Source organism: Trichosurus vulpecula, chromosome 9 (assembly GCF_011100635.1).
Source record: "Trichosurus vulpecula isolate mTriVul1 chromosome 9, mTriVul1.pri, whole genome shotgun sequence".
Taxonomy (NCBI): Eukaryota; Metazoa; Chordata; class Mammalia; order Diprotodontia; family Phalangeridae; genus Trichosurus; species Trichosurus vulpecula.
Window position 1 is genome coordinate 197,525,268 of NC_050581.1, and position 27,414 is coordinate 197,552,681.

The following is a 27,414-nucleotide window of genomic DNA, read 5'->3' on the forward strand; positions in this document are numbered from 1 at the left end:
TTCGAATGGGGAGCGAGATGGCCAAAACTGTTTTAGGATTCTGTTTAACTGCTCATAGGTTGGTTACAATTTGTGTTGAAAAGGGGAGTGGTCACAGTGATGAGATCACAGATCACCGAGGTGCTGAGGAATTCATTTAACACCCCAAATGGGTAAAGCCCCAAATGAAGCAGGGTGTAGAATGCTATATTTATTTTCTAAGGGACTTAACTTACCTATCCTCTCTATTTTCAATGGGATATGAATCCATTCAACTTTACTGACTTTCATTTCTGTGACTCTTTCTTTTCATTGCCTTGTCTTGCTTGAATATTCTTTTTGGATATAAGGTGCTTTCTAGAATGGGATTCATACTGTAAGTTGAACTCAGTGTTAACAATTTCTCCCCCTAAATCCCAAGGCCGTCTCTCTGAACAAAGGTCCAAACTGATCCTGCTGAAGATCCACTGAAGATAGTCTAAAACCACAAACATGAGGTAATTTGGTGAGAAATCAGAGTGTGTGAGCGTGTGTGTTAACTATGGAGAGAAAAGTAATAACCATAGCATTATGGGACCAAATGCCTGGCTACAAAATTCCTTAGACACCATTTAGTCAAACTTCCTCATTTTATAAAAAAGAACTGGAAGCCCTACAGGTAAAGAAAGTGACTTGCCTAATGTAGCAAGAAAAACAATCCAGAATTTGAACACAGGTCCTCTGACTCCAAATCCAGGACTCTTTCCACTGTACTGCTCAGGATAAATTTATTGAATCTCCTTTGCCTCCTTTCTTCCATTTTCAAACTCCAGGTATTTTCCCCAGTCCCCTCCAGAAGGTGGGAGAAGTATGAGTCTAGATATTCCTTTCCATTCAAACCAGGTTTCAGTTTAAGTAGCTTTGTTTGGCTGTTTAAAGAGGGTCTGCATGGTAATAACAGCCTCCACTCACACCAGATGGCTGGACTTGGACAAATAAACTGAGTTGTTTCTGGGCAAATTTGTCCTTTTGGCAAATGAGCCACTCTGTTAAGCAAAATAGAATTTTGGCTCCATTTGTAATCCTACTAATTGTGGTAGAGATTATTATCCTATTTTATCCCCTTCTGCTCAAGATTGCAGCAGTTGGGAAAAACTACGAAAGCTACTAATCAGACAGCCCTGCCAGCCCAAGGGTTCAGAAGACAAAAACAATTGACCTTTCCCAGCATTGGCCTTCTGTCGGCTTTACAGGTGGACTTTGTCACGGTGACCAGGTCTGTTATCCAAAAAAGGTAGAAGGTCAAACCTTTGAAATCAAAACCACTCAGGATTGTCTTGCTGGAGAACCTGAAATTCAAGTGTCAGCCAAAGTTCAAGATTCTTCTCTATCATCTGATTTTGGCCTGATGGCTCATGAGGTTTATAAAGTATAACTATAGCCAACACACAATAATATTTGTGGGTTGCATTCATATATATATATATATATATATATATATATGTATATATAGCTAGGTGTTAAGCAACAGGTGCAACAGTCACAAATACAGTTGAAATGCTACAAAGAATCTTGGACCTCAAACAAGAAGGCCACAATTTGTTAAAGAACAGGTGATTCTCAGCTGTGAGGCTTGGAGTCTATGATGCCTCAGTATAGTACAGGTAACAATGAAGAATTAAACGACTTTAAAATATAGGAATAGTGAACTCTTGCCTAGGGATGCAGCCCATAAACAAAAACTGGTCAAAACATTTCCCTAGAGTTTTGTGAATATGAGTAAACATTTTCTTAGTCAGCTCTCCACTTCCCAGACTTGCTTTCCTCTTCTGAATCCTTAACTTTCAACTGGCAGCTTTGTAAACACCATCTGTGCCTAGAAGGTCTTCAGAAGTTTCTGACGTTGTAAGTAGAATGGAGTACCTTGAGAGGTAGTGGGATCTCTCTCATTGCATATCTTCAAGCAGAAGCTGGAGGTGCCCCCTTTGGGTTGGAATAGTTTGCTACTAAGGTCCTGATTATGAAATTCTGTTAAAAGGAGCTAGGGCATTGATGTAGTAAAAGCAGCAAATATAAGATGCATAGCTCTTAAGGTGCACTGGTACTTGCATATTGTCAAGAGACTTAGAGGAAGGGCCCCAACATGTTAACTAGACATGCTATAGATTTAGGAGAGGACATGGAAAAGAATTACACAGAATAAGAAGGCATGGATGGGTCATAAGAATATAAGTACCCACATTATTGAGATCAGAGATCCAGTGAAGTTAGCTAGAAGCTAATTTAGCTTAGACTGTGGTATCGCAGTGTAAGAGAAAAATTAAACTTCATTGCAAAGAAGAGTCTGGAACAATCTAAAGAACTGGACAGTTTAGACAGTTTTACCTGAAGTCGAATACTGTTAAGTTACTCTCTAAGCACTCAGTGTAAAAATACCTGGATAAATTAAGAGACAGAGGACTTCCAAAGTGGTTGTCCAAAAGTTTCACAATGACTCAAGTTCCTTAAACTGGGGAGTCTTACAGCGCTGATTCACAACTGACCATCTTCACTTTCTTAAGAGAGATACTCCAAAATAAATTGAAAAAAATCAGTATTCCTAGTTCCACCATTTTGGGCCAAGCAGACAAAGGCTAATCCTACATGTCAACCTGTCAGACACTTGAAAGAAGCTGTCATTCACCTAAAAGTCTTTTCTTTTCCAGGCTAAACACACCCAGTCCCTTCAAGCAAGTCCTCATAAGGCATGAAATTGTGGCTCTTCTAAATCCTGACTGCCATGCTTTGGAACTTTCAGAGTATCAATGTTCTGCCTGTAATATGGTATCTGCTCACACTGAACACAATAATCTGTATAAAGTCTGAGCAGGGCAGAGTAGGACTCTCACCCCTGGTCCTAGACACTGTGCCTCTCTTAAGAAAGCCTAATATTACACTTAGCTTTCTTAGGGACATATCATACTGCTTATCAACTCATTGAGTTTGCAATCCATAAATAGCCCCACATCCATTGCAGAGAAACTACTATTCATCCCTTCCCCATTTCATAAATGTGAAGTTGATTTTTGGAACTCCAGGATAAGATTATATTTGTTCCTATTCAAGGACATATGAAAGCACTAACCCTGGAGTCCAAAGGCTAGAGTTCAATTCCTACTTCTGGCATATGCTACTTGTGTGACCTTGGGCAAGTCAATGAGCTGTCTTGGGTCCCCTTTTCTTCATCCACCAAATGAAGGGTTCGCATTAATTTAGTTATTGATTTCGTTCTTGGCACAAGTTTAACGGAACTTCAAGAGATTCAGATGGCTTTGAGGCCAAAGTACACAACATTCAGCCACTGTGCAAACATTGTTGTTAGGGACACACACACACACATACACACCCTTAACTCATTCAATAAGCTTTTGCCTTGAAAAATACATGATCTAGTCACTTAGCAAGAGGAACTTCTGACAATTGTCCCACTGTCACGGCTTAGTCTACTCAGGTCTTAGGATGGAAAGCATTGTGAAAGTAGTGAGCATTTGTTTGTGTTTATATGAAGACTGCCAGCCAAGTCTGTAAACAAAGGTGCATTGGGCAGAGCACAGCTCCCTTCTGTTAGGAGGAATACGCCCTACCTTTACATGGCATATTTGATGATGCCCTTGGCAGGTTTCTGATCATCTAGGCACACTTCACCATGTTTGTTTGTCAAATAGAAGGTCTAAACTAGCCACAGTATCCCATTCACAGAGCAGCCAACAGGAATCATATTGACTTCAATTACCCAGAAAATTCTAGACAGATCTTTAAAGAAATAGTCTGGAAAGGCCTGGCTTTGTCAACAACAGATTATGCTAGACTAACTTCATTTCCTTTTGTTGACAGGATTATTAAACTAGTTGGTGAAGGGAATGTTACGGGTAGAGTATACCTAAATTTAGTAAAGCTTTGAATAAAATATCTCCTGCTATTCTTGTGGAGAAAAACTGACCATGTCCCTCCTCTGCTCACCATTACCACCTCCTCTACCCTCCCTGAAACACAACTAAAGATGGCTCGGGGCTTCGAGCTCAAGAGTCTTAGGAATAGCACTCTTTTCGGGAACACTCATGCTGTTTCCAGTCCAGTATCCACAGCCGTCACTGAAGAAATAAATCACTGTGGAGAAGGGGCCCACTTTCCTCACTCTACCAATACCAACTGCTGGCCAACAGCTGCCAATGGGCAAGTAATTCCAAGAACCTTGTGATTGGCAGTGTCCCCAGACTACCAGACCTTTCCACCAAAGTCCTTGGCACTGTCAAATGGTTCAACATTAGAAACTGATATGATTTTTTGAGTGGAAATGACATTAAAACAGAGTCACTATGGTTTGCTTTGTTGCTGCACCCCACAGACCATGGGATCTTTCCATCTGGCTTGTAGCTCAAACCTTACTTATGTTGTTTCACCCATTAAAATGTGAGTTCATTGAAAGTAAGGATTTTTTGTCTATCTTTATCTCCAGTGCTTAGCACAATGTATTGCGCATATTACATGCTTAATAAATGTCATTCATTCAAGTTTACAGAAGCACCAATCACTTACCATTCAAGTTTCTTAAACTTTAAAGCTTGATCACTGAATAAAATAATCTCTATATGTGTACACACAACAGTGAATCAAAGAGAGTGATCAAAGCATGCAGCATAATTCCCTTTGTAATAAGGAAAGCTAATTTAGTCTTTGTGCCCATCAATTATAGTAATCATAGTTTTGAATTTATCTGGATGCCCAATTTTGGCACTTCCTGCAGACACGCTGCTTGCTACTTAAGCAGTAATGAGTTCTCCATCAGTGGAGGCACGCAAGCAGAGACTGGACCACTTGCTGTGTATGTAGAAAAGGGAATTCTCATTTGGGTACCAGCTGTTTTTGATCACTTCTGAGGTCCCTGCTGACTCAGAAATTCTATTATTCCATAATACATTTTTGGACACTAGGGAGAACTATAAGATATTTACAAGGTTGGTTTATTTACTAAAAGCATCTCCTTTGGAGATATATTGTTTTGGTGAGATATTTCCTAGAGAAAAGAAATAGAATATATGACCTTTCTAGATCCTTTCCAAATGATAATTGAATGGCTAAATGTTGCGTGAATAAGAGTAAGTTGATTTCTCCCTTTGGTTTGAAGGGTTAAGAGCTTCAGAGGACGTGGTTGATCTGACTAAAAAGCTTCTTGTTAACGGCCAGTCACATGGCGTTTGGCAGGCCTAGTGGTAACATTAGCTTCCAGGAGAAAGGATGTTTTGGAAAATGAGAATGTATGAGAATATCTGTTCCAGTCTACCCTGTGTTGGCAGAGCCTCCTCTCCTACTGTCTGCTTCCTTTTGGTTTGGTTTATCCTATTTTTCATTATTGTCAGCTAGAGTTCTTTCTTGGACTCTGGGAAAGCAAATTCATTCTAGGATCATGTGAGATTTTTATTACAAGATTGCAAACCACATTAAATATTATCGATTGATTGTTCTGAAATGTGCCCACTGACTTTGAGCACAAAATGAAGCACTAAAATCCAGCCCAAGAGGGCCAATTTTCCTTAGAGTAGAAGTAGAAGAGTTACCCTCCAAGAAAATGCCAAACCAAAAACATAGTCTTGAGAACGATGCTGCAGGTTCACTTCAAGACCAGAAGATGTTTCTATAGATGAGGCATCTACAGGGAAAAAATCCTCACACAGTATTCTAGAGAACAAAATGTGGGATCTGTGGGCAAATGTGGTGATATCGATGATCATGTTTATGACTGGACTTTCAAACTTGCCCTTAGAGAGACAGGGTGGAGTTACAGAACCATCATCATTTCCAGGAATGCATCCAAAGCTGTCTCTGAGAGGCCTTCTCATCTCAGACTCAGCCCTTACTGGAATTCTTACCCCCTACCATTCAAGGGCAGGACCAGACACCCACGAAAGGGCCACATAGATACATATGCTTGCTTAACTGCCTCTGCACAGGTCAGTCAAAAAAAGGGAAAAGACTCGTATCAGGGTAACTTCCTGCATAGAAACTCAGAAAACGCAATAGTGCTTTTCTCAAACCTCAAGCTTACCCAACTCAGGTAAGCTTGAAGTATCCAGACTGTCAGAAGGGACAAAGGTGGACCAGCCTAAGATCTCCTCAACCAGCAACAGCCTTTGCTACTCCAACTTGTGATAATGCTACTCCTAATGGCCACTGGGCACATGTAGCTTAGCTGTGGAGACTTGACCACCACCTGTCTTGGTCAGTACTGTACCTCCCCACTGTTCTTGGATTTGCCACAGTCACTGACCATGGTACTGAACAGAGGGCGCTTTTCATCATACTTTTCTGATGATGAAAATAAGCAGATTATGAGGAGAAAAATGGAGGAACATCCATAAATAATGTATGTACCCAACTTATTTTATTAGTGGAATTGAATTTTCATTTCAGTCATTGTTAAAAGGGCCAAAAAAGATATATGACCATGAGTATATTCTCGTAAACACTAGTAGAGTTTCACCCTATCATATGTTTTAAAGATCTTCTGGTGGCTTCAGATCATCCTGGGATGACACTTTTGCTTACTATCTCCTTTCTTTTCTCATCCAAATCATTTTCCTAGCTGACACACACACATATATTTATATATATACATATATGTGTATATATATTATGTATGTGTTTAGGTCAGAACTTTGTGCACAAGTGTGGAGAGAGGCAGAATTCCTGGTGGAGATGTGGAGGGTTAATGTCAAGGAAACATGGAAAATTTCAAGTGGTCATGAAATTAAATAAGGTAACACATATAAAGTGCTTTCCAAATCTTAACTCATTATATGAATGCTGGCCGTTATAATGATTAGGATGAAGATTAAGATGCGAAAGACGAGGATGAGGATGATGGTTGCAGCTTGAGTTTAGAGAAGGGTTATACGATCCTTGTCATATTTATCTTGTTTCCTTTTTGTTTTTGCAAGAATTGTTTATTTCCAAATATTTTTAGGTAGATTTTAATGTGGTAGACCATAAACTTGACACCAGTATTTGTACTTACCCGTCATTGATTTCTTCTATGACTTTGGGGTGAAATGGTTTTCATTTTAAACACTGAAAGCAGTGGGCCAAGAGGTGAATTTATTCTTGTATAATAGGATGATATCAGGGCAGCTAGGTGGCGCAGTGGATGGAGTTCTGGGCCTGGAGGCAAGAAAACTCATGTTCCTGAATTCAAATCTGGCCTCAGACACCTACTGGCTATGTGACCCTGACCAAGTCAGTTAAACCAGTTTGCCCCAGTTTCCTCATCTATAAAATGAGCTGGAGAAGGAAATGGCCGACCACTTCCAGTCACTCTGTCAAGGAACCCTAAACAAGTCATGAAGAGTTGGACCTGACTGAAATAACCGAACAACAATAACAAAAAGATGATATTAGACCCCGTTTTGGTCATTATTATTAAGCAACAGGGAGATATAATCTCTTGCAGTCAGTTCTCGTTGTCTATGAGGTCTGGTTATTTTTCCTCCCCTCACCCCAACCTATCAGACTCCTTGAGAGAGTAATCCCTTCCTTATGGATGAGTTAAGAGAAGCATAAATGCACAGTTTTCATTCATTTATTTTAACACTGACTCTTGCCTTGTGTTTCTAAGAGACAATTCTTCCCAAGAAAACATTATAGCTGTTTACTGATGCCTCTATGAATGAGGAGAGATGGGTTTCCAACTTTACTGAATATTTTAAACTAACTTTGAAAGCTTAAATTTGTGGCATTCCCTGAGAACAAGAAACCCTGGATCCATAAAATGGATGAATGAACAGGCCATTGGATTGGACACATTCACTGAGGCCTTACTCTTTGGTGTAAAGGTAGCTAGAAGCCACCTACTCCTGACCCTTCAAATTACAGATGTGGAAAATGAGGTCCATGGAGATTATGTGGCTTAGCCAAAGTCATGTGGGAAGTAAATGAAAGAGTAAGGATTTGAACCCAGTCAGTTCCTCTGGCTCTAGAGCCTTTGCTCTGTCCACTATACCAGGTCTAACGCCTTAGGTATTTAGGTGGTATAGTGGCTAGAATGCTGGGCTTTGAGTTAGGAAGAGTTGAATTCAAATTTTGACACAGACACTACTGATGTGACCCTGAGAATGTCACTAAACTTCTCTCACTCTCAATTTTCTCATCTGTAAAATAGAGATGATTATAGTGTCTACCACACAGAATTATTGTAAAAGGATCAAATGAACTTAAATAAGTAAAACCCTTTGCAACTTTAAACAGCTGGATAGGGTATCCCAAAGGCCTTGGAGATATTTTGGGTTAGTCTTTCAAGATAGCAAAGCTTGAAACTGCACTAAGATATCCTGCATAAATGCTATTATTATTTAATTATTGGGGAAGCTGAGGCTGAGAGAAGTTTAGTGACTTGCCAAAGGGCACACATAGCATGGGAAGAGGAAGGAGAGGAAGATATGAACTCAAGTCTTTTGACTCCAGAGCCTCATTCAATTGCATCACCTGCCTCCTGCACCACTCCAACTCCTCTCCTCAGCTTTGCCTACTAACTGGGTATTTCTATGTGAATGGCTCACTTATCCTCAAGCTTACTGTACAGAAACCTCAAATAAAAACTGGCTCTTCCCTCCTTCTGAGTTTCCTACTTCATATAATTGTAGACTCTCCCCCTCTGCTAACACCCCACCTTGATGGCTTGGGATGAAGTAGAGGTGACCCTGAAGGCTATGTCAGTAGAACGCAGGCTCTGCCAGGTTCTTCCAGGATGCAAAGGCTTTGAGTATGGGCATGGGCATGTAGAGAGTGCCCAGAGATTAGTAGTAGTCCTGCCATCTAAGGATCAGCATAGTTAAATTTGGAGAGGCTCATCAGTAGAGGATTTACATAGAGGGATGAATTTGTTTGCCACAGCAACTCATGATGACCACTTACCAAGACCTAGAATGGTCCTAACCTGGATTGGTATTAACAGAACCCTCCAAATTAAACCAGAAATCCTTGAGTTATTCGAGCAAAGAATCGTAAAGTTGGAGAAGACAATTGGAAGTGCCTTCCTTCTTCATGGCTCTACCATTTCTCCAGTCAGCCAGTCTTGACATTTCCCAGCTATCTTTGACTCTTCCATTTCTCTCGTGCCTCTTTTCCAATTGGTCACCAGTTCTTCAGGATTCTTCTTTTATAATGTGCCTCTTTTTCCCACCTCTTCTTTTCCCATCCCATTGCCATCAAATTTATTTGCTGCAATATCCTCCTCCTTAGTCTCAGTTTTCAGTCTCTCCCTACCCTAATCCATCTTGCTCAAGACTGAGAGATTAAGCTCAGCTCATTACCACCTCCTGCAGGAAGACTGTCTTTATCCACTCAGTTGCTCATGCCCTCCCCCATCAAATTGCTTTATACTTAATGTGTATATACTTTGGGCTTACTTCTGTACACATTGGTTCCCCTCCAATATGCAAGATTCTTAAAGGCAGAGATGTTTTGTTTCTGTCTTTTATCCCCAATGCCTGGCACAGAACTTATAATACAGGAGGCTCTTAACAAATGATTCTTGAATAAACCTACCACTAATACTATTTTAACCATGTAACCATTGCTCAGAAACCTTCAAACTCCCTGATATTCGCAGGATAGCATAGCAGGGAAGTTCTCTACAGTCTGCTCCCAACTCAGCTTTCTAAACTATCTTCTCCAAGTTCCCTGTCACTTGATTAATTATAAGTATTTATTAAGTGTTTGCCACTGCCAGGCACTGTGCTAATTTCTGGGACTATGAGAAGAAGACAGCCCGCTGCCTTTGAGAAACTTATGCACAACAACAACAACTGCAGTTTAATGGGGGAAGACAATGCAAAAAAGGAAGTTGAAAAAGGTTGTGGGGGTGGTATCAAAGAGTACCTGGAGCAGCGTCATGATGATGGCAGGAGAGTTGAAACCAAGTAACGCATCTGGCGGCAAATGAAAAGATGCCTGACATTTTGAGCCCTTTATAAAGGGAGGATATAGGAGGAGATTTTTTTCTCCACCCTCTGATCCTCCAATCAGAAGGGCAGAAGCAACTAAGGTGTAAGAACGAAAACAAGCAGTCTCCATGATGGAGAGTTTTTTGGTGATGAGCATATCCTGGAAGCTAGGGAATGATGACAAAGATGATGATGATGATGACCATGATAGAAACTAGAAAAGGTCTCCTGAAGGAGATGGATGAGTCTCAAAGGAAGCCAGGAATTCTGAGAGTCAGAAGTTGGGGAACCTCACATTCTAGGCAAGGGAACAGGCAGTGTAAAGAAGGCAAATTGTGTTTGAGAGATAGCAATTAGGCAAGAATGGCTGGATTATTGAGGTGTCAGGGAGGGGAACAACATTTTGGAAAAGTGGGATGGAACACTCTGATCCAATCTCTTCTGCCTTCTATTTCCAGTCCATACAGAATCTCATTCCTGAAAGTGGCCTCAGAGGCCATCCAGTCTAATACACACCTGAACAAGGATCTGCTCTGCAACACACCCAACAAGTAGACATTTGGCCATTGCTTAAATACCTGAAATCAAGGGAAGCCCACTACCCCCCAAGGAGAACCATTCTGCTTTGGGATCACTCTAATCGTTACGAGATTCTTGCTGACATTAAGCCTAAAGGTGATCATTTCTGCCCTCTGCTCCGAGTTCTGCCCTCTAGAACCAAGTAGAAAAGGATATTCCCTCTTCCACAGCACAGGGACGATACATCATATATTGGAGACAGCTATTGTGTTCCATCCCTTTCCCTCAGTCTTCTCTTTTCCAGGCTAAATGTCAACAATCATTCATGTGGCATGAACTTGAGGCTCTTCACCAGCCTCATCACCCTCCTTTGGATACTGCAGCTCATCAAAGTCCTTGCTTAACTGAGAAAAACATTAAGGGTTTATGATGTGAGAAGCACAGTGGTAAGTTCCGGATACATGCATAGAAGGCACCACAGTCTCAACTCTCAAGGAGCTCACACTACAATGAGGGAAAACAGTGCATATGAAAGGTCATAGCTGCAAGTTAGATGGAAAGATCCCATGGTACTTGGGAAAGAGAAGAAAACAGACAGTGAAGAATCTAATGTCATTTCCACTGGTAACAGAGTACCTATTTCTGATGTGGAATTATGTGACAATGCCAAGGATTTTGATATGGAAAACTTACTTTTCTGGGTTATAGTTGTAACACCAGCTAAAGCAGCAGGCAGGCTGCATCTCTGTGGGCATGGTCTCCTAGGCTGATGGCTGTGGTGTCTGATACTTGTGTGATGGGATACAAGTGGGCTGGCAGTGCTGGAGGTCATGGCCATTCTCAGGGTTCTTAGATTTATTTGTCAGTTGGTGGCAATTGGTCAAGAGGTAATGGTGTTCAGAAAAATAGGTCCCCTCTCCACAGTGATTTCTCCCCTTAATGGCAACTGTGGGGCATAGCTGGAAACAAAGCAAGCAATGTAGAGGGCAAGGCTCTTGTGTTCAGGATCCTGGGCTCTCTCCACCAGACATTAAAGAAAGATGGTGACAAAGGTGGTGATGACAGGTTTGATTTGCCTATCACCTGCTGCCTCCTGTTTCTTCTTTGGGGACCTTTTCTGGAATGCCTTTAGTCCTCCTATCCACTTCTCACCTACTCTACAAGACCTAGGCCATAGCCACTTTCATAAATTCTTATCTATCACATCAACTGGGGGCAATTTCTCTTCTAAATTTTTATAAGTCTCTTGCTATAGCACCCCTTGCCCTCAGGGAGCTTACAAATTAGTTGGGGAGACAAGGGCCACACTTAAAAAAAGACAGCTGTGCCTTATATGTCTTTGTTCCCCAACTCCCACCAGAATCTAAGTGAGAAACTACACAGAGGTTATAGCAATCCACAGCTATGCAGTACCTGCCTGGACTTTTCAATAACTACCCTATTTGTATTTTCATTCTGGTTCTTGGCTGGGCAGAACTGTGAAAACGTGGGAAAGTCTTCTCTTCTCTATGATCCACTTCAACCAAGAAAATCCTCCAACCTCGCCAAATTGGGGGTGGGGGAAGCACTTAGCACTGCTGGGGCAGTAAGGAGGCCTGGGAGCCATTCCAAACAGCAGGAATTGAGAATGAGGTCTAAAACTGAAGGAAAGACCTCTCCTGTGTCTGCTTGCTGGAAGAACTTCATCAATCACACAAATCTGAGGTGTGGTTCTTCTAAGTTGCTTCTCCCATCTCTGTTCACAGTCCCAGCAGACTTCAGAGGGGCTCTGCGAGCAGAAGAGAATGAGAGGAGTTTGAGAAAATAAGTGTTTCTTTTCAAGGTGTACTAAGAATTTTTAAAATAGACTAAATCTTAGTAGAGTCTCATAGCACTTAACTATGCTTTTTTCCCCCTTTCAGACTGGACATCCACTCCAATCTAAGTTAGCAGATCAAAGAATTTTTATCTCAAATTTTCCTTTCTCCATAATAGAATGGGAGTACGACTGGATTCTCTGTTTGGATTTTTAACCTTTATTTGCATTTTGCTTTGTTTTTGTGACATTGAAGCTGTGACTATCCTTCTGTTCCTTTGTACACCAAGGATCTTTGGAACCTTCTAATTTCTAGTGGCTTATAAGAATTCCAGTGGAATTGTGTACAAACAGACTGAGGAGAAAAAGTACTCAGAATCCATGATTTTTTAATCTCCTTGGGTTGGTTCCCTATTGACCTGCCCTATCTAGCGTGTGTGATTTGCCAAAATGGCCATCATCCCACTTGGGTTTCTGTAAGAAAACGACAGAAATACATCAAAACACATTTGCTTGATTCCTGTGGTTTTGGGGCGGAAAAAACCCTAAACTCTACATGAACCTAATGGGTGTGAGAGGCTGCAGACATAGAGGAATGAAGCCTTTGATTGGAGCCACTGTGAGGCTAAACTGGTGAAATATGAACATTTCTTCCTCTGCATTTAGAAAATTAAAAACAGGAATGGGATCATTGCATAATTCATTTTAGTTAGCAAAGTACATACATTTATATCATCACGAATTAATGACTAATTAATTCTCCTCTTCCTTAATTTGGGTAAGGAGGCCAGCATAATCAAAAGTTCCTTAGGCTAAGAGGTGGAGTTGGCAGATAATTTTTATATCTCCATATGGCACATTTGAATTTTATCAAAATACTAGTATATTTCTCTGTATGTACAGCCTCCCAAAGAGGTGAAACCAGGCAGAAAAGGGAGCCATAAAACTATGGCAAATGTGTCACTATAATTAACCTCCTTGTCTTGGGATGAGTAGCTCTGTCCACCTGTTCACTTTGGCTCAGCTCCTTCGGCTTAGCTCAGTGCTACAACCTAGACACCTGTGCTGCTGGAGACAAACCTGCAGGACCGGAGAACTGAGAAATGGGCAAGTAAGTGATCCTTTTCTCCTCTACACCTGGAAGGGCTAATAGTTCTATTTCATATGTATTTGAACACTGGGTGGGCAATGTTCATAGAAGGGAAAAATTAAAATTGGAAAATCTATTTTATGGCCCTAATTAGATTTTTTTTTAAAATTATAATTCTTATTTTATTATTTAATATTTTTAGTTTTCAACATTGATTTCCACAAGATTTTGAGTTGTGAATTTTCTCCACATTTCTACCCTCCCCCCTCCAAGATGGCATATATTCTGATTGCCCCATTCCACAGTTAGCCCTTCCTTCTGTCACCCCACTCCCCTCCAGCTCCTTTCCCCTTACTTTCTTGTTGGGCAAGATAGATTTCTATACCCCATTGCTTGTATATCTTATTTCCCAGTTGCATGCAAAACAACTTTTTTTGAGCATTTGTTTTTAGAACTTTGAGTTCCAAATTCTCTCCCCTCTTCCCTCCCCACCCACCCTCCCTAAGAAGGCAAGCAATTCAACATAGGCCCCACATGTATCATTATGCAAACACTTCCATAATAGTCATGTTGCAAAAGTCTAGCTATATTTCCCTCCATCCTTTCCTATCCCCCTTTATTCAGTTTTCTTCCTTGACCCTGTCCCTTTTCAAAAGTGTTTGGTTTTGATTACCTCCTCCCCCAAATGCCCTCCCTTCTATAATCCCCGCTTTCTTATCCCCTTCCCCTTACTTTCCTGTGGGGTAAGATACCCAATTGAGTGTGTATGTCATTCCCTCCTTGAGTCAAATCTGATGAAAGCAAGATTCATCCATTCCCCCTCACCTGCCTCCTCTTCCCTTCCAACAGAACTGCTTTTTCTTGCCCCTTTTATGTGAGATAATTTACCCCATTCTATCTCTCCCTTTCTCTCTCTCAATATATTTTTCTCTCACCCCTTAATTTAATTTTATTTTTTTAGATATCATCCCTTCACATTCAACTCACCCTGTGCCCTCTGTCTATACATATGTGTGTGTGTGTGTGTGTGTGTGTGTGTGTGTGTGTATGTATGTATGTATGTATATATGTATATTCCCTTCAGCTACTCTAATACTGAGGTCTCATGAATTATACGCATCATCTTTACATGGAGGAATGGAAACAAAACAGTTCAACTTTAGTAAGTCCTAATTAGATTTTTGTTGTCAAGGATGATACCTTTATTTCATGATACTTTGTCTTGATCAATGCCACTATCACCCATTAACAAATGAAAATGTGTTCGAATTTCTATGAATTTGAACTTCAAAAAATTGAATTTGACGACAGAGACCATGGCTCAGTCAGAGGCGGTGAGGCGGCCATTGCATGAGAGCGCAGAATTTGGGGTCAGGAAGAATCCTGCCTCAGACATTTACTAGCTTTGTGACTCTGGATGAATTGCTTTCAGCCTCAGTTTCCTAATTTATAAGATGGTGATAACAATGTCCCCTACTTCCCAGGGCTTTGGGGGGAATCAAATGAGATAATATATATACAGTGCTTGGCAAACTTTAAAACAATATATGAATTCTATTATTATTATTATTGTAACAACTATAATCAATAAACAACATCTTAATCATACCAGTGACTATTCACTCCTAGGGAAATGTGAAGAGAAACCTTATTTGAATAGTGACTGATTTTTCTTTGGTCAGCTAGGTGACTCAGTAGGTAGAGTGCCTGGTTTGGAGTCAGAAAGACCTGAGTACAAATGCACCCTCAGACACTTCTAATCCTGGCCAAGTCACTTAGCCCTGTTTGCCTCAGTTTCCTCATCTGTAAAATGAGCTGGACAAGGAAATGGCAAACCACTCCAGTATCTTTGCCAAGAAAATCCCAAATGGAAGAGGATGGAGTACAAATCCATGTAAATACCTTTAAATAGTGACTCTAAACAAATTCTAGAGTGGCATAACCCACAGAAGATGGAGTGAAACAATTTTCCAGCCCAAGAAAATTTAGAACGTCAGCAGGAAAGTTCTGTTGCATTAGGGTAAGAGAAGAGCACAGGCCAGCACGGGCCAAGCCAGCACAGACTGGGCCCCAGCAAACCAGGAGCAGGCCACTGGGCAACAGCGGCAGCAGTGGCAGTTTCCAGAGCTCTCACCCCACGCAGAGTAAAGGGATCAGACAATGGTCAGAAGGAGACAGACAGCGGTCTCTTTGCCGGCACCAGGCGCAGGACTCTGTTGCATTGCCTATACTTGGATCTGGACCACAGTCCTTGGTTGTAGTCCCAGAATGAGGAAGAGAACTAGCACAGCAGAGTTTGTGCCAGCAGGGGAGCAGGGAACCTCATCATAGTTTCAGGGTTGAAAAGAGTGTCTGTAGTCGCTCACAAAGCAGTGCATGGTACAGGAGAGTAGTAAACGCACCTCCCCTAGATCATGCCACCTTGGGAGGTCCCCAGAATTACGTCTGAAAACAGCTGCACAAAAAAACCTGAAGCTTGGGCCAGTGCTCCCTCCACTTAGGAAGCAGAGCCCCATTTTTAGCATAAAGTTAAAAGTCAAGAAATAGGCTGGAAAATGAGCAAACAACAGAAAAACATTCTGACCACAGAAAGTTACTATAGTGACAAGGAAGATCAAAACACACACTCAGAAGAAGACAACAAAGTGAAAACTCCTTTATCCAAAGCCTCAAAGAAAAATATGAAGTTTTGGTCTCAGGCATGGAAGAGTTCCAAAAGTATTTTAAAAATCAAGTAAAAGAGGTAGAGGAAAAATTGGGAAGAGAAATGAGAGTGATGCAAGATAATCATGAAAAAAAAAGAGTCAACAGCTTGGTAAAGGAGGTACAAAAATACTGAAGAAAATAACATCTTAAAAAACAGAATAAGCCAAATGGCAAAAGAGACACAAAAATCCAATGCAGAAAAGAATGTCTTGAAAAGTAGAATTGGCTAGATGGAAAAAAGCTGTACTAAAATTTACTGAAGAGAAGACCTCCTTAAGAAGTTTAATTGGTCAAATGGAAAAGGAGGTACAAAAGCTCATTGAAGAAAATAATTCCTTAAAACTTAGAATTGGGCAAGTAGAAGCTAATGATTTTATGAGACATCAACAAACAAAATCAAAAGAATGAAAAAAATAGAACAAAATGTGAAATGTCTTATTGGAGAAACAACTGACCTGGAAAATAGATCCAGGAGAGATAATTTAAGAATTATTGGACTACCTGAAAACCATGATCAAAAAAGAGCCTACATATCATCTTTCAAGAAACTATCGAGGAAAACTGCCTGATATTCTAGAACCAGAGGGTAAAGTAGAAACTGAAAGAACCCACCGATCACCTCCTAAATATATATCTTAAAATGAAAACTCCCAGGAATATTGTAGCCAAATTCCAGACCTTCCAGTTCAAGGAGAATATACTGCAAGCAGCCAGAAAGAAATAGTTCAAATATTGAAGAGCCACAGTCAGGACAACACAAAATGTAGCAGCTTCTACATTAAAGGATCAGAGGAGTTGGAATATGATACTCCAGAGGGCAAAAGAGCTAGGATTACCATCAAAAATCACCTACCCAGCAAAACTGAGTATAATCTTTCAGCAGAAAAATAGATATTCAATGAAATAGAGAACTTTCAAGCATTCCTGATGAAAAGACCAGAGCTGAATAGAAAATTTGACTTTCAAATTGAAAACACATGAGAAGCACAAAAAAGTAAACAGGAAAGAGATTCAATAAGGTTAAACTGTTTATATTCCTACATGGGAAAATGACATTTATAATTCCTAAAAACTTTCTTATTATTAGGGCAGTTAGAAGGAATATACATAGACAGAAAATAGAGGTGTGAGCTGAATGTGATAGTATGATTTCCTAAAAAAAATAAAATTAAGGGATAAGAAAGAAGAATGAACTGGGAGAAGGCGAAAGGGAGAGGTAGAATGTGATAAATTATCTGACATAAGAGGCCTGAAAGAGATTTCATAGTGGAGGGGAAAATGGGGGAGGAGGGGAGCACATGAACCTTACTCTCATCAGAATTGGCTCAAAGAGGTAATAACATATACACTCAGTTGAGTGTAGAAACCATACAGGAAAGTAGGAAGGGAAGGGGATAAGAGAAGCAGGGGGTGATAGAAAGGAGGGTAGTTTGGGGGAGGAAAAAGTCAGGAGCAAAACACTTTTGAGGTTGGACAGGGTAAAAAGGGAGAGATAGGATAAATAGGAGGAAAATAGAATGGAGGGAAATACATAGTTGATCATCATTATTGTGAAAAGTTCATACAGTGAGTTTCTCTGTAAAGACTTCATTTCTCAAACATAGAGAAAACTGAGTCAAATTTCTAGAAATAAGAGCCATTCAATTGATAAATGGTCAAAGGATATGAACAGGCGACTTTTAGACAAAGTAATCAAATTTGCCTATAGTCATATGAAAAAATGCTCTAAATCATTATTGATAAGAGGAATGTAAATTAAAACAACTCTGAGCTACTACCTCACACCTGTCAGATTGGCTAATATGACCGAAAAGGAAAATGACAAATGTTGGAGGAGATGTGGGAAAATCAAAACACTACTGATTCAACCATTCTAGGAAGCTATTTGGAACTATGCGCAAAGGACAATAAAGCCATGTATACCCTTTGACCCAGCAATATCACTACTAGGCCTGTATCCTGGAGAGATTAAAAAAAGGAAAATGACCTATGTGTACAAAAATATTTATAGCAGCTCTTTTAGTGGCAGCAAAGAACTGGAAATTGAAGGGATGTTCATCAACTAGGGAATGGCTAAATAAGTTGTTGTATATGATTGTGATGGAATACTATCGTGCTTTCCAAAATGAAGAACAGGATGCTCCCAGAAAACCTGGAAAGACTTACATGAACTGATGCAAAGTGAAATAAACAGAACTAGGATAACATGGTATGCAGTAGCAGCAATATTGTACGATGATCTACTATGAATAACTTAGCTATTCTCAGCGATACAATAATCAGAGACAATTCTGTAGGACTTATGATGAAAGGTGATGTCTATCTCCAGAGAAAGACCTGGTAGAGCCTGAATGCAGATTAAAGAGGCTTCTTCTTTACTTTCTTTATTTTTCTTGTTTTTTGTCTGTGTTTTATTTCACAGAATGACTTACATGGAAATGTGTTTTGCATGACTACACATCTATAACGTATTTCAAATTCCTTTTGTTCTCAATGAGGGGAGAAGGAGAGGGAGAGAGAATTTGGAACTCAAAATTTGAAAAAAAGAATGTTAAAATTGTTTTTACACATAATTGGGAAAAATAAAATGTCAAATGAGGAAAACAAATAGGGTCACAAATAACAAGAACAAGAAGCACTAGCCAGCATTCTTCAGCGTTTAGCTGTCTCACAACCCTAGTCTATGTTTGACAGCAACATAGATGCTTATCTGTCCCTTTTTCTGCTATGAAAGGACCCATAGGAGCTTAGATGAGTAGGGAAATAGAAAATGTAAAGAGTCTGAGGGAAAAAGAAAACATCTGAGAAAATCTAACATGTGCATTTTAGGGGCATTCTGGTAAGATGGCAGAGTAGGTCAGAAATTTCCAGGCTCTCCGGATTTCCTCCACAGACAGAAAATTACCATGAAATGAATGTAGAGCAGCAAAAATAAAGGGGTAAAGCTGTTGTCCTCCTAAGACAACTTGAGAAGACCTTAGAAAAGACAAGACCTCCAGGGGCTGACGTTCAGCCTGAGTGAAGTGTAGACACCTCCCAGGCCGAATCCATTGAATCAACAAACAGCAGGCCATGGAGCATGCCTGTCAGGAAGCAGACTCGGCCTCAAGAAATTTCACCTCGACTTTCAAATCTGCCCAGGTAATTAAAAGCTTCACTGTGTGGGCTTATATATTGGTCATAGCCCAGAGATGGAAACACACCTTTTGGAGGAAAGCCACCTTCAATGGGTCAATGCAGAAAAAAGTGTTCAGAACTATTCACAATGGTGACAATGTCAAGTTCAGTGCTATGATTTAAAATAGCTTATCCATGACGGAAGTGCTAAGCCCAATAAGAGGCAATGTTTGTGTAGGACTTGTCAGTTTTCAAAGGGCTTTCCATATGTTATGGTGTGGTATGGCATGTTATGTCATTCTCTCATATCACATCATATGTCTTACTGTACTGTACCATACCATACTGTATCGTACCATATCATATATCATATAATATCACACAATACCTCATTATATCATATCATGCCGTGCCATGCCATGCCATACTGTATTATCATATTGCATTATATTACACCATGTTGTCATATTGTGTTATATTGCATTACATGGTATATCGTAATGTATGTATCATATAACATTAGATTATATTAACATATTCATTACATAAATTAATTATACCTTATGAGCTAAGCACTAGAGCTTTTACTCCCATTTTACAGAGGGCGATCCTGAGGTCAAAGGGGCCAGGTGACTTTGAGAACTAGGATGGAATAATTGATCGAGTGCCAGACTCTGAGTCCAGGACACTAAGGTTCACATCCTGCATCAGACAAGATTACCCGCTGCACAGCCCTGGGAAAACACCTACTTTCTCCATATCTCAGTTTCCTCTGCAAAATATTGGGGTGGCCTCCATGACCTCCAAGGTTCAGTTCTAGCTCTCGGAGTCTCTGAGATCCTTGTGCTCCTGCTCACATAACTAGTAAGTATGAGTGAAGTTATTCAAATCCAGGTTTTTCCTGACTCTAAGACAGTACTCTGTCCATTTCATTACCACCGCCAAGTTCCTAATATTTATAAAGGTTATTATTTTTTAATCGTTGCTAAGAATAACAAAGCTAGGATAGGCAATGTATGCCTGATAAACAGAGCAGTGAACCCTCTGGGAAGGGCCCCAACAGGTACTTTATGTTTCAAAGCCATGAAAACACTATCATCTGAAAGGAGCGGGTCAGAGAGTCCCATCCCTCGGGAGCTTATTGCTCCACTGTAAGCATCGTGGCTCTTTATCCTTTGAATCAAATGTCGGAGCTACCCTCCCTTATGACTTTTTATGACTCAATGTTTCTCCTCATTTGGGTGGTCAGTGGGACCCATTTGCAAAGAACTCATTCTTGGCTCATTATAGTAACATCGAAGTCTGTCCTTCTGCAATGCTGTTGGTCTGTCTAGTGTGCATGAGCATGTGGGCATGAGGGGCGATAATTTACTGAAAGTGAAAGAACATGCATGGAGTCAGTGGCCTTGAGGCACACAGCTTTACTCTACAGACCCAATCCCTACCCTTTGGACAGAATTTTCTTTGCATTTTTCTGGAGTAAGAGGAATTCTTGCTAAGGGTCAAGCCCAGACACTAATTAAGCCCCTTGGGTGGGTGACTAAGGGATCCATTTATCCACTCACATTGACATTCAGTTTCCCATAGGATAACCTAGCAAACCAACCTCATGTCTTTATGGAAGTCATAGAGGAGGGTGGGAGCAAACTCACTATTCACAAAGCAAGTGGCTCTGGAAGACAGAGATCAGACAAGTCACAACATTACAGTCTACCTGTTCAGGGCTCACTCCAGGCTAGGTTCTAGAACCTAAACAAATTTCCTGGTGAATCAATGAGATCCGCTCTCGGTCTCACATTCCTGAGCCAGAAAGGAGAATGTAAACTCAGGTTGAGTGCCATCTAGTGGTTAGAGGGAAAAAAGAACAACCCTAAAATGCTTTGTTTGTCTTCTTATTTCTCCCTTTACTCAATCAATGTGTTTATTGAGTATTTGTGAGCCTAAACCTCTTGGGCTATGATACTAAATACTAAAAAGAAGTAAAATGGACACAAATCATAACCTGGCATTATATCACACTCTCCTCTGGACAGCTGTTCCCAACTTGCAAGTCTTAGACTTTCACACTGAAAACCAAAGGGGTGGGCTCAGACTCTTCCCCCAAATTCCTACATTGGGATTAACCACTGCTCACGTTGATGAGATCATAGGACCACTGGAGCAATAAAGGAGTCAGTTGCATGCTTGCCCATAAAAGTCACATGTAATACTGTCTATCTTGGGGGAGGAGGTATTTAAAAAATTACTACTCATGGAAAAAGAGCCCATGTCATTGACATCAAGAATCCATTGAGGTATTTAGGCAGTGTGTGTGTGTGTGTGTGTGTGTGTGTGTGTGTGTGTGTGTTTTGGGGAGAGGGAAGCTTGGTGAGTCAGTCTCCTTTTGCTAAGTGGAAATCACATCTTGTGCATGAGGATCTCAAGGCACCATTATGGACTTTTAATTATGAACCTGGATGAATTAGGATCATTGCAAATTGCAGCATGGCCTGGGGATAAAGTCCTAAGATGGGCAGTTAGGAAGATGTGGTTTTCAATCCTGCCTCTGACAGTACCTGGATATGGGATCCTAGGCAAATCCCTCAACCCTACAGAGCCTTGGGCTCTTCTGAGCTAGAGCTCTTTAGTAATAGACACAGACCCCATTGTTCAAAATGAAGAACCACCCCCCCCCCCACTCCCCAGTCCTAAGGATAGAGCTCATCTTACTTGCTACTGGGCCAAGTCCTTAGTAGGCAATTTCCTCCTCTGAAAAGTACTAGCTCTGGAATCAGAAGACCTGAGGTCAAATCCTCAATTACTAACTGTATAACATCAAGTTCCTTAGATTCTGTAGAGAAGAAGTAGGACTGGTCATGTAGGGGAAGCAAGGGGTTGGATATTTGAACAGCCTTCATTATTCACTGGTATCCCCAAAACATGAAAAGATTTAAAGGAAGGCTGTCATTGTTAAGCTTCTGGGATAACATGGTAGACAAGTGTCACACAGGATGGGTGCTTAGCTTGCTTGCATTGTGGCTAACTGGGCCTGTAGCTAATGCACAGCAGTTGACTGCATTTTAAGGTGCTTTTGGGAAAAAAGAGTTTCGTGTTTAATGTGCCCCTGAGCTATGCTTCCCTTTGGCATGAATCCATCCCTCTTTAGAATCTAAGAAAAACCAGAAAAAAACTGGAAAGACTTACATGAACTGATGCATAGTGAAGGGAACAGAACCAGGAGACTGTTGTACACAGTAACAGCAATATTGTTCTGTGAATGACTTTGCTCTTCTCAGCAGTACAATGATCCAAGACAGTCCCAAAGGACTAATGGTGAAGCATACTATCTGCCTCCAAAGGAAGAACCAATAGTGACTGAATACACACTGAAGCAGGCTATTTTTCATTCATATAATTTTCATTCATTTATTTCTTTTATTCAAGTCTTCTTGTACAAAATGATAAATACGGAAATGTTTTACATATTTGCACATGGATAATCTGAATCTGACTGCTTACCATTTAAGGGGAGGAGGGAAAGAATTTAGAACTCAAAACTTAAAATAACAATGTTTTAAAAAATTTTAAAAGAGAGAATTAAGAAAATAATGGACTCTTGAGAGGTTATTAATTTTTAAGAGGAGTATAGAAGGAGAGGAGGGTCAGAGAAGGAAGGAATAGTCATATCCGCTTTTGACAAATCAGGGTAATTTTAACCTGTGAGTATAATGAGTTTTACAGTGGAGAGGGATGTACTCTCATGGTGCAATGGAAAGAGTCCTGGTTTGGAGGCAAGGTTGGAACCTGAGGCAGTTGGCTGGCACAGGATGTAGCTCACTAGACCCAGAGTCGAAAAGACCTGGGTTTGAATGTGATCTCAGACACTTCCCAGCTGTGTGATCCTGGCCAAGTCACTTAGCCTCTGCTTGCCTCAGTTTCTTCATTTGTAAAATGAGGATAATAGTAGTATCTACTCCATAGGGTTGTTGTAAGGCTCAAATGAGAAAACATGTAAAGTGCTTTATTGTAGCAGGCCTGCCCCTCATTACATATGTGACCTAGGCTTAGTTAGACCCTCCTCTTTTCTGGGCTTCAGTTTTCTTATCTGATAAAACCACGGTGGGACTGGTTGGCTTCTCAGCTTTCTGTCAGCTCGAAATCTCCAATCTTGATTCACTCATTTTGTAGATAAAGGACTGTAGCCAAGAGAGGTAGCATGAGTTAACCTTCACACTCACAGACCAGGGATGCTTCATAGCACCCCTATCACAGATTAGAGAGCTACACAGTTCCTCAGGGCAGATTCGTGGAGAGAACTCCACTCTTCAGAGTCTCTTCAGGGTTCTTGCTACCACACCATGATGTCTTATAAGATGGTCCTATGGAAAAATCAGGTTGATTAGTCCATGATGGGCTCTCCAGGCCTGCTCTTCTCAAGAACCTGTTGTCCAGCTGCACTCTGGGATCAAGGCTGTCTCTGGCAGCTTCCCAGTTCAGGATGGAAAGCTGCTGGCACGGCCACTAGCCCTTTGCGGGTTGTAGCCAATCCCAGTGCTGGCTGTGTTTTGTTATATTTCAATTCTTGGAGGAAGTGATGGGATCCCATATTATGGTATGCTGGAAATAAAAATAGAGATGGCTGCTTTTAGAGGCTTGGGGATGACATGGGGTTACATGCCCCTTCATCAGTTACTTGGGTCTCTCAACCAGAGACTTTATTACAAAGTGCAGCAAAGTGGAACAAAACCACAGGAAAAACCTTAGATGTCTACCAGTCCCCTTGCCAAATGACTTGTGAATAGATGGAGCTTTCCTAGGATAAGAGAGCATGCGCCTCAGTGTTCACTTGTGGAAAATTCATTTAGTGACCCAGGCCATTGGTCAGGCAGTTGTCCCCTAGCTGAGGCCCACTTAAGAGATGGCAATGTATTTTTCTAGGGCAGCCAGGTGGCTCAGTGGGTAGAACACTGGGCCTGGAGTCAGGAAGACCTGAGTTCAAATCTGGCCTCAGACACTTACTAGCTGTGTGACCCTGGGCAAGTCACTTCACCTTGTTTGCCTCAGTTTCCTCATATGCAAAATGAGTTAGAGAAGGAATTGGCAAACCATTTTAGGATCTGCCAAGAAAAACCAAATGGGGTCAGGAAGAGTCAGACACAACTAGAAATGAGTGAACAACAATGTGTTTTTTATTTTTATTTATTTATTTTTGAGGGGGGAAGACAGGGCAATTGGGGTTAAGTGACTTGCCCAAGATTACACAGCTAGTAAGTATGTCAAGTGTCTGAGGCTGGATTTGAACTCAGGTCCTCCTGACTCCAGGGCCAGTGCTCTACTCACTGTGCCACCTAGCTACCCCAACAATGTGTTTTTTAAAGCATGTCTACACATTTCATTGCACTGTGATGTGGAAACTTCCCTTTTCTCAGTAGATACAAAGCCTATCTTTTACAAGCGACACTCTCATCAATGGGAAGGATCCAAGATCTTGGTGAAGGAGGGATTGATTGGCTGCCCCTCTTCCTATCCTTCTCATATCCCAAGGTACCTCCAAGCTTTGAGCCTAGGTGAGGAGAACAACGGTAGCACTGAAGGAAATGGGCGAGCTGAGAAGGTGGTGAGATCAATTATAGTCTTCTGGAGCTTGAGGGGATTGGTGGACATTTACTCACTCACTCATCCACTTGTCCATCCATCCATCCATCCATCCATCCATCCATCCATCTATCCATCCATTCATTCATTCAATAATCCTTTATTGAGTTCCTGATATGTGCCAAGAATTACATAAAGATGAAACAAAACCATTCTTACTTTATATTCATTTATTCCTATGTCATATGCAATATTCATTCAAGGAGCTTACGTTCATTTGGAAGGAAGTCCAAGTGGAGAAATTCTGCAAATTAGTGGGCATATGGGACTTAACAAGGATGTGGATCCTAGGACCTCGGTGTTTAAGGAGCTCCAGAAACCGATTTCTCCCTTAGTTATTTATTATTTGATTTGTTTTTCTAATTCAAGAAAATGCAGGGTGATGTGACAGAATGAGTATTGGCTTTGGAGTCTTCATCAGCATCATTGGCAATACCCATTTTCGAGTGACCGTTATTTGTCAGGCATTGTGCTCAGAGTTGAGGACACAAAGATTAAAAAGGAGCAGTGCTTGCCCCCAAGGTGCTTACATTCTATCCAAGGAAACAAGGTGCACAAAATAAATATCTAAACAATAAGACAGAGTCATTTGGAGGGGTGGGCATCAGGAAAGGCCTCCTATAGGAGGTGGCGCTTGAGATGAGCTATGAAGGAAAACAGACATTCTAGGATGTGGAGGTGAGGAAGGGCCCTTGTGGCATCTGGTAGGAGATGGAGTGTCATATGTGAGGAAAGGCAAAAAAGCCAGCTTAGGCAGGTCATGGAGCACATGAAGCAGAATTGGAGGCTTGGAATTGGAATCCCAGCTTGGCTGCTCCCTCTTTGTGTGACCTTGACAAATCATTTCATTTCTTTGGGCCTCGTGGACCTCTAAGGTCCCTTATAGATCTTATTAAGGGATTCCATTTACATTGCAGCAGATTCATTGAATAGTTTCATAGCTTTTTAGACTCCTTGTCTACATGAGCTAAGACTCTGAGCTCCTTCTCCATCTCCCACCCTCCCCCTACCTCACTTCCCACTTAGCTACCAGGCTACAGGGCATGATGTATCTAAAGAGGGAGATAAAGTGTTGTCATGAGGTGATGTGTATAGTGTTATGATGGCTCTTTGGTCTCACATTTGGCTGACTCAGCCTTCAGCTTGCCAGCCCCCAAGCACCTCAAGGCAAGCCACACTCATGTGCTTCTTGGCATTATTAAACATTTACATTGGGCTAGTCAATCAAGCCTTGTTTTTTCCTGAATGTATACTTCCCTGATTGGCTCACATAGTTTTGTGCTTGAGGTTTTCAATAAATTACCAAGGCCATTGGAAGGCTGATGAGTTGAGTGCCAAGCCAAGCCAATTTGCTGATTATCTAGACAACACAAGCACCAGAGCTGACCTCCTTGGTCTCCCGAACACAGTTCTTGCTGTGCTGGCTGACAATCTCTGGGTTACGGCTTCAGAGTCTAGCGCTTAGCTGTTACATGACACTGACTTGCACTCAATTTTCCATATGAATCAGGAAAAATTTACCATGTCTAATTAGAGAAGTTGCCCAAACCTTCCACTTCTTCAAATCTGTCATATCACTTTGGAGCTAGATGGTAAGCCCCTGAGGGCAGGCACTATTTTCCCCAATGCCCCACCACAATTTTTCTGTGCTGAAGAACCTCCAGTGACTCCTTATTGTCCCTAGTGTTAAATTTTGACTGTCTGTCCATCTGTCAAACTCTAAATCTGCCTGCCTTTCTGTCTCTCCATCCACTTGTCTGTCTGTCTATCACTTTAAGCTCTTCACAATCTGACTCCAGGCTAACATTTCCAGGCTTATTGTATATCATTCCCATTGTGCCTTCTACACTTAGACTGGTCATTTTACTGTTCCCTGTACGTAACATTTCATGTCTCATCTTGGGCCCTTTGTACTGGCTGTCTCCTGTTCTACTCCCTCTTCAGTTTGACTCTTGGAATCCCTGACTCAACACTTGATGTGGAAAATGTATGCAATGACATAGGGCTGTTGGTCTGGTGGTTCTACCCCAATTGCAGGAAAAGGTAATCCTTTGATGGTCAGTTCAAGTACTCCCTCCTACAGGGGTGGCCTGGCCTGGTCCTCCCAGTTTCTGGGGTATCATTCTCTCCCACCCCACATCCAAATTCCTTTGTATGGATATGTTTTTATTCATTCATTCATTTATATGTTTTATTTACTTATCTGTGGACATTGTGTCCCCACTTTCACATTTCCCTCTGCACTCCTGCAACGGAATTGTAACAAGGGTAGAACAGCCAGCACGTGCATGCATGCATGTGTACATATGTGCTTGCATATGTATGTGTGTGTGTGTGTGTGTGTGTGTGTGTAAGGGCAATCCTTGAGCCAAGCAAAAATATTCTCTGCCTAGTTTCATCCCAAGAAAATTATTGTAGAAGCTTGACTCTATTTCTGGCCTTTTGTGACCAAAGGGTTTGTACTGTATGGCGGCAAAATTTTCTTTGAATTTCTTTGAGTGGGCTATGAAGCCAGACTCGGGGGTTGCTGAGCTGGAACTGAATGGGTATACAAAGAGGGTAATCTTTTCCTTTCTGATTCTCCTTTCCTTTATGGCTCTAAGGAGACAGTGCTACTTAGA